Here is a 9,492-nt window from a genome sequence, read left to right as displayed (position 1 = left end):
GTCTCCATTTCCACTGCTCCCAGAATGGCAGGAACCAACACTTCAATTATAATAGCCTTGCTTTTTGCCTTTTCTCTCTTCATAACTCATCTATTCCCCACCCAGCAGATTCGTCCTTTCCATGTAAATCAGATCAATTCACTCCACTGCTCAAACCCCACTGGCTCTTCATCTCAAAGTAAAATCAAAGTCCTTATGTTAGCCACAGGACCATCTTGAAGTCCTCCTTCCCCCTCAGTGCACTCCAGCCACACTGGAGTCAAACATGGCAAACCTGCCCCATGGCCTTAGTATATGTTGTTTGCCAGTCTCTTCTGTCTGGAAGCTTCTTCCATTGGACGCCTGTGTGCCCATTCCCCTGCTTCCTTCAGATGTCACCCCTCTAGGAGCTTTTCCCTGACCACTCCCCTGAAAGCTGAGATTCACCCTCCTTACCTCAGGCTCCATTTCCTCTCTGCTCCTGTTGTTTGGTTTGTAGTTAGTTGCACCTTAGTTTTCTGAATATTTTAGTTACTGAATTTTTTTCTCTGCTTCTGTAGAATCTCTTTGCAATTAAAAAAAGTGGAGATTTTTACCCAGAGTTTTGCCATCATTGGCTTTTGTTAACTGTTTGTCAAATCAGTGAAAATAACAAAGGAATAGCTTTTCTAGGCCAGGAACAGATGTTCACTAACCTCCTAAATTCGATTAAAAGGTTTCTGGCACTAAAACAAGGCAATTTTATATTTTAAATATGTGTTTATGAAACAAAATCTACGTAGTATATACGAACTTACAATATTATAGAGAGGTAAAAGATAGACCTATATAGAGATCTATAGAAGAGAATATTATATGCTTGTGCACATGGATATTTATGGGGGAGATTCTGAATCTCTCTATATACATGCACACATACACACACACACATAGATACATACAACCCACTAGGCAAACACATTCCTTTTATAGTGCCTCTTTTAGATTATACGTCACACCAGAATATAAACTTCAATAATGTGCTTTTTTTACCATTCTAATTTGACCCCTTGAAGAACTATTTTATGTAATAGGCTTTCACTGAAGACTTTCTTTAGTATTTTGTCTTATCTACATTATGTTAAAAAAATATCTTAAATGGCTTGTAGTGGAAAACCTCCCATATATCGTTTCTAAGAAAAATCAATTTTAGAAATTTCATTATATGTATTATCTATTTCCAACTCAGAATAAATTGAGTGATTTGGGGGTTTTTTTCAAAATGGTCTTTTCTTTTGAAATTCTCTCCCCCCCCAAAAAAAAAAATAATATGTGCCTTTTCTTTATCACACAAACACCTGTTGGCTTTTCCTGCAAAAGACTTGCTGGTCTTGCCACATGTTCTGTCCTGAGGTACAAACACAGGCTCTCAGTGTGAAGGCTGAAAAGCACTAGCATTTGGAAGTGGAATAAAAAACATGTTGTCAAACATTTTTAATTTCTTGGAAAAATGCAACCTCCTCTGACATTTCATACATACATAAATCAACAGTATGAATCAACATTGAAAGTCAATGTTATACCTGTTAACAATTGGATGTCCACAGTGACTTGGTACCTGAGTGATCACTCAAGAGATTTTTAATACTTCACAGAAAACATTGATCTTGCTCTCAAAAGACTTCAACTTAATAAACTTTTATGAAAATTCCGCTACTTAATTTAGTCACTTAATTTAGTCTATGTTGGAGATGATACATAAACACAAACACCTTCTACAATATTCAAAGCAACCTTGAAATTGAGGCGTTAAATCCCTGTTTGGGCTCCACTCCCATTTATTAATGATTCTTTGACCCATTTTCTTGGTCTGCTTGCACACTAGAATAAGCCTGCTACCAACAAGTTGCTACCACAATTATACAGTCTCACAAGCAAAGAATAAAATTTTTATAAAGGAATGCTACAAGGAAAATAAAAGTGGATGAACAGTAAAGCTGCATCCCATTGATTGAGAAAGACAATGATTTTATTAGTGCTTGCAATAATTTTACTTCACCTACAAAAAGAATTAGTGAACAAAGTAATGGTACATACCCTTCTAAAAAATGTAGCTCATTTTTGTATTCCATTTTATTTTCTCATTAGTAAACTTTGTTTCCAAAAAAGAATAATGGAGCTCAGCTATTTGTGTGTGTGTGTGTGTGTGTGTGTGTGTGCGCACACTCATGTGCATGTGAGCACTTAACCAATGCCTGCCACTTCCACTAGCTGAGAAGTTCCCAGAAGTCAGGGACCTTCTTCTTTACTCATCAGAGTATTTTTCCTGCCAAACACAGTCCAAGCCCAGAGTAAGTTCTCGATAAATATTTATCCAATGAACGAAATGTCTCTTTGACTCTCTCTGTGTCTAGCATAGTTTAAATCTATAATAGTCACCAATAAATTCTTATTGAACTGCAATAACAGAACAGTCGTAGAGAAGGTGATTTGGAAATTATCAATTTATTAAACTATAGGAATAATAATTTTAAATCATCTGTGATTATTCCTTTGCATGTGCTTAATTTGACACTATTTTGACAAACACCTGATTCAAACCAACAAAATGTATATATATAGTATTTTACTCCAGGCCTGCCCATTCTTGGGCTTCTTTCTAAAGCACTCCTTTGCTGCTCTTTTTTGGTCCTGCTAGCTTCTCTTGCTGATCTCTCCCCTAAGTGTGAATATTTCTCAGTTTTCTCCTCTTTTTCTTCTGTCTTGGAACCTGCATATAAAGTAAGGGGGCTTAACAGCATTTTAAAGTCAGTCCCCTTGAGGTCAAATTCTATATTTAAAGCTTTCTAGCTGTGTGATTTTGGACCTCACTTTCCTCATCTATAAAATGGGTTATCTATATAATGGGCATGTTAATACTACCTACCTCGTGGGATTGATGTAGAGATTAAATGAGATAATATCTGTAAAGTGCTTTAAACAGTATCTGATACATAGTTAGTGCTCAAGAAATGTTAGATATTTATCTACGATCTCTTCCTCCAGTTTCATAAATTCTTACACTACACCACTTACCTCTCAGTATCAGAATCAACCATGACCACTTCACCAGCCAGAATGCCCCAGGGGAAGGACCTCTATCCCTGCCCTCTCTCTAAAGCACCAGACTGAGTACTTGGCTGAATCCTAGGCCTCTCAAATGCAACACACCCAGAGGACTCCTCTTCCTCAAATCTGCTCATTGTTAATAATGTCACCTTTCCCCAACCAGTCCTCTTGGAAACTCTGCTGTGTGCCTCTGGCCCAGCATGTAAGACTATGTTCCACATGGAAAGTATATACAGACTGTCTCTCAGCTTCTCCCTTTAATCAATCCAGGTCCTTCTCCTAAAGAAGTCCTTTTAAGGCATCATCCTGATCAAGTTCCTTTTCTACTCAGTCATATACTCACATCTGAACTCCAATTTGACTTTCTTCCAACCTTCAATTTTACAACTTTATCTTTTAATAGAACTTTTTAAAGCCCAAGAGTTAACTAAATTAGATTAATAGTCCCAACCTTTTCTGCCATCATAATCCCTTTGCTCACATTGTCCCCTATTCCTAAATATCTTTCTCTAGTAAGCCAGGTGTAGTAGTCCTACTGTAATCTCAGTGACTCCAGAGGCTGAGGCAGGAGGATCTCAGGTTCAATGCTAGCTTCAGCAGCTTAGTGAGGCTCTAATTAACTTAGCAAGACCCTGTCTCAAAATAAGTAAGTAAGTAAGTAAGTAAGTAAATAGGGCTGGGGATGTGGCTTAATGGTAAAGCATCCCTTCTAATTCCTGATACAAAAAAAAAAAAAGAAAAACTTTCTCTAATATCAATTACTACTCTCTGATTCCTCAGCAGGGTATACTGCTTCCTGCTTCCAAACTCCAACGGCCCTTTGAACTTCGAATCAATTTCCCATATGCTACTCTTTATCATGGCAATTTGTCTAAACTTGAAGTCCTCCTTTCCAGATTGTGAGACCACATAAGGTATGGGACAGAGCCATGTTTACTAACTGTAGGCTTAGAGAGGTCTTCCAAGTTCTCTGAGCCTTGATATCCTCATCTATAGGATTGCCGAGATTAAACTCTTATGAAGTCATAAATAACTCATGTTTATAAAGACTTTTAGTGATCATCTTAGTCAGTTTTTTTCGCTGCTGGACTAAAGGACCCAACCAGAACAACTGTAGAGAAGAAAAGGTTTATTTGAGGGCTCACAGTTTTAACCCATAGAAGGCCAGCTCCATTCCTCAGAGCTCGAGGTGAGGCAGAACATCATGGAGAAGAGTGTGGCAGAGGGAAGCAGTTCACATGATGATCAAAATGCAGAGAAAGGGATCCACTTGCCAGATATAAGTATATGCCCCAAAGCCAGGCCCCAATTCCCACCTCCTCCAACCACACCCCACCTGCTTCCAGTGACCACTCAGTTAATCCATAAGGGATTAATTTACTGATTAGGTTAAGGCTATGACCCAATCATTTCTCCTCCAAACCTTCTTGCCTTGTCTCACATGTGAGCTTTTGGGGGACACCTCACATCCAAAGCATAACAATGATAAAGGGAAAATCTTTTCCCATTAAAAGTGTACATCTGTCTCAATTAGATAAATTAATGTAAACACTAAAAAGACTAAAAAGGAAATAGATTAAATGTTACCAGAAATTATCATCAAGTAGTGAAAAATGTGGTGATTTTTGTTTTATTCTTTATTTATTCTCTGCGTTTTTACAACTTGCATAAGTTCATCATGTTACTCATCAAACACTGATTGAATGCCTTCAGAAACTATATTATGGTCTGAGGACACAAAAAAAGATTAAGAAAAAGGAAGTACATTTCCCTAGTAGTATGTGACTCTCAGTACCATCAGTAACAGGAGGGAAAGATATTCCTGCTTTCAAAACACATCAAATTTCAGCCATTTTCCTGCCTGGAAAAAGCTTATGTAGAATAAAGAAACTTAAAAATCTAATGCCAAAAATATTTGCCATAATATTGACACAAATCCCAAATTTCAGATTTTGAGAGTCCTGCATCTAGTCTACCACTGGGAGAAAGCAACACAGACAGAGACCACTACAGCTACTCTATGATCAAGAATTTCCATGCAGTTCAAATCAAACAATCCACATCAAGCAACATTTGAAGCTACAAAGGTACATGTTACAAGTCCACACCCTTCGTTTTGGAAACTTTTCTCAACTGCAAACTGGACGTGTCCAAAGCTAAATTTATTATCTTCTTTTCAAAGCCTGCTCCCCTTCCAGAGCTTAAAAATAGGGATGTAAAGTCAAGTACACCACAGATTCAATGTCAAGTATGCTATTTATCAGCAGAGGAACTTTGGAAATTTATTTAATAATAACCTCATTTTCCTTATTTGTAAAAAGAAGATAATTATATTTATCCCACAGGGTTGTCAAGAGAAATATATGAAGGGAAAAAAATGCAGCTATGGCACTTAGAATAGCACTTGGCCCAAATAAGAACCAAAAATAGTAATTATTTTGTGGTAAATTATCATAATCTGCCCCATCTTACAGGCTAGAGGCAATGGAGACATTGCAGTCACCCTGCCCTTGTGGCACCACAGTCACCAAGTCCTGCCAATTCTGCCCCTGAAATATCTTAAGAATCTTAACACCTGCCTCCTCCCGTGTCAACTGCTACTTACTGATTGAAGCGTTTCTTCTGTCTTGCTCAAATCAGTAATACTTCCTGCCCCCTGCTCCTACCATTCACCTCCAACTTCTCAACACTTCTCTCAGGCTATCAGAGTTCTCTTTTCCCAAAAATAAAATATGACTGTGCCCCTCCCAGGCTTAAAGATACCCTGGCCTACTGTACCCAGGTCTAAGTTCAAGTTTAATAATACAACACAAAACACTCCTTCAACAAACCCTCTGCCTTAGTGCATCTTTCAGCTTGACTTTTCATGACAGTCTCTGAAGCTTCACATACATTCATCATAAGCTGGAGCCATGCAATCACTGTCTAAAAATTACATTTTGTCTCCATCCAGTACCAGGAATGTCCTTCCATTCCTCTTCACTTACCAAGCTCTTGCACATCTTTCAGGAACTCACTCCAAACACCATTTTTTTCTATAAAGTCTTTCTCTGAGGTAGAGTTAGGTTTCTCCTCCTTTTTACCCTAACAGCATGTGTTTTCTTCCCTCTTATTACACTGCATTTTGATTTTCTGTGTTCATGTCTCTTCTCAACTCAATGATGAATTAACTGAAAGCATAACTCACATGCATTTGTCCCCATGTTTCCAGTGCTTGGCCTCTATTGGGTGGGCGATCAGGGCCTTTGAATAAAGACATTTGGTTAAAATGGATATGAGGCATTTCTATAACTGGAAACTGAAACCTGCCAAATGTAACTCAGTAAGACTATATCCCTAGCAAATGAAGGGAAAATCTTGTGACATATTTTGCTTTCATGTGAAAACATGGTAAATGTTTTAAATACCTGTGTCATTAGAAGAAAGAAAGAAAGAAAAAAAGAGGGAGGGAGGGAGGAGGGAAGGAGGGAGGAAGGAAAGGCCTATTTTTCTGCTTCAGTCTTCCTATTTCTATAGGAAAGACTTTTTAAGGAGATAAACCTTTAGGGAAAGAACGGAAAATCTCTTATCATTAGCATATATTGAGTACTTACTGCATGCAAAAAAATTGTTTATGAGATAGACATTACGGGGATTGCTAATGTTGGCAGATCTGTAATCCCTTAGCCTGTGACACATTAGTCCTACTTCTACTAATACCTCTGCAAACTTGGTATAGTGGTCCTCATCTTGCTAGTGAAGAGCCTGGGCCTCTGGAATTGCTCCAAGTCCCACAACTTGTCAGTGACTGAACAGAGATCTGAACCCTGGTCTGTGAGAATCCAAGATTGAGTAATTCATATCACCTACTTGAAGTATGTCATGCTAGGTCAAATAGGTGACCTAGCCAATGACTTCCAAGTCATCTATACATGCTCAGCAATCCTGAGATGGGAAATTTAAAAATAGGGGTAGGAAAAACAGAGATGATCTGAACAAAGAAAGAATAAATATTCTTAAGAAAAAGATGGGATCATCTCTTAGAAAATATATTTAGATTTTTTTTGAGACTACAATGACATTTCTTTCTGCCAAGTACCAACCTAAAATCTATGCAAAAGAATAATCAGTGAATTTAAAATCAAAATGTTTCTTGTTAAAGAACAATAAAAAACAAACAGGCTCATTTTATTAATCCACAAGCCTAATAACACTCAATGAAAGGTTTCTGTAAATTTTAATTGCAGTAATCTGGACAACGTTTCGCTATGACTCATTGACTTGAGCTGCAGTATTTGTTCGATACATTTCATCTTGCTTTATGAGATTGTAATTGCAGTTGAATGCAACTATACCTACTCATTTAAAATACACCAGACTTATCAAAATAAAGCATTTGGGGAGATCGCATGCACTTTACTTGTTTATTTTACTTTATAAATCCTGCATGTCTGTGGAATAAAATCCATAAATTATTCCTTTAGGTGAGTTCTACCATTCCTTCTCCTTACCTTTACAATTTCTACCCCATATCTCTGTCTTATTCTTTTCTGGAATATTCTTACCAATTATTTTTGTTAATGTCTATAAGAGCATTAACTCCTAATATATAGAATGTTTTCTAGGAGACTTTTCATGAATAACTTGTTGAGAATAATAGTACTATAATTTCTGCCCTATAATCTGCAAAGGGAAGCCATTCTAGTGACAGCCACTTACCCCTCCCAAGCTGACCACTTACTTCCTGTCTCCCTTCTCAAGGTTTTGCTTTTGGTAATACTTTCCACCCTTTCCTCACCTGGCACATACAATCATTCCTTTTTCCTGCCTTTTTTCTTTTTCTTCCAAAAATTGTTTATGAGATAGACATTACAGGGATTACTGATGTTGGCAGATCTGTAATCCCTTAGCCAAAAATGTCAGGGTCACAGATGCTAAATGCAGAATTCAGGAGGATTTTTTAAATAGAATATATTGAGAACGATATAGCTATAACATATAAAATCTTCAATGGAGCCATACAATTGAACATATCCATATTTCTACAGAATTTGACCATACATAGAGTCATACTGGCTTAGTTTAAATTGTGCACCAAATACATCTCAAAAAATTATTCCCTTTTCAGAACTCTTAAAATTTCAGAGTTGCAGATGAGGGGTTGTGGATTTGTATATTATTGCAGGACTTAGGGGAAGCAATTGGTTAAAAATCCTAAAAGTGTAGTTTTAATAAGACTAGGAAAAGATCCATCATACTGGGCATATGGAAGAGTTTGTGTGGATACTAAGGCAGTATTTGGCAGAATTAAATAAAGCATGTGAATAAGCAGGAAGATCACTCAATTTCAAGTGTTTTTGTTATTTTTTCTCATTAATTTTATTCTTAGCTTGAAAAGAAAACCTGCCCCTGGTTTACATGCGAGTTTGATTGGACACATGTTCTCAGGAAGCAGGCTGCATACCAGTAGGAGTATGTTCATTATCATACATGAAATTAGACAAGGGGATCAAAATGAGCTAAAGAATTGATAATATCATATACCACAACCCTTTCTTTTAGAACATGTGGATATGTTTAAAGGTTGCCTTTATGTTGGATAAAATCAAAGACAGATCCAATTGATTTTACATAATAGGCTATTTCAAAGTAATGAGTTAGCTGAACTAATGCTTTCTCACAAAATAAATAATTCTGAAAGAAAATAGATCTTTATTCCTAAATCCTCCTCCTCCTTTCTCAATTAATTAGGCTTTGTTGGTGAAAGGAAGTTAAGAAATTCAGCATAAGCCTGATTATATCATGAATGTAAAATGAGCAGGGCAAATAATGGGCTCTATACTCTTTCAAACAAGTTAAATAAGTCTATAATAGCCCACCAGTTGTGTAAACACTATTTCACTATACTTGTAAAAGAAATATTGACTTACCTGTTAACTAAAATTACCCTGGCATGCCTTGGCTAAGCTTATTAGTAATTCTTGTGGTGTATGTGAATGTTTTTCGTTGTGGACTTCTATCAAAGATTAAAGAAATAGGAAAACATCCGTTTTAGGGAGCCCAGAAAGTAGACACATACTGGACTACACTTTAACAAAATCAGTTTTAAGAACTTGCATACACAACCAGTTTAACTCCACATCATGTACAATGACAAGAATGGGAAGTTATACTCCGTGTATGTATGATATGTCAAAATATATTCTACTGTCATGTATAACTAAAAATAACAAATAAAACAAAAAAGAACTTGCAATCTAAAAGGGCCAAAAAAGAGTAATTTCCATCCCAGCAAGAAATATTCCATTATTCAGTAGCTCATTAACACAAAGATACTTCCCAAAATTATAAATAAGAACATCAAATGCAAACAAATACTAAATGAACTAACTTTACCCTACTAACTTTATTATCTCATGTAAGAGGGGGTGGTCTTCTTCTCTGATT

Source organism: Ictidomys tridecemlineatus, chromosome 6 (assembly GCF_052094955.1).
Source record: "Ictidomys tridecemlineatus isolate mIctTri1 chromosome 6, mIctTri1.hap1, whole genome shotgun sequence".
Classification (NCBI taxonomy): domain Eukaryota; kingdom Metazoa; phylum Chordata; class Mammalia; order Rodentia; family Sciuridae; genus Ictidomys; species Ictidomys tridecemlineatus.
The sequence above is the reverse complement of the archived record's forward strand: the minus strand, read 5'-3'. Positions refer to the sequence as shown.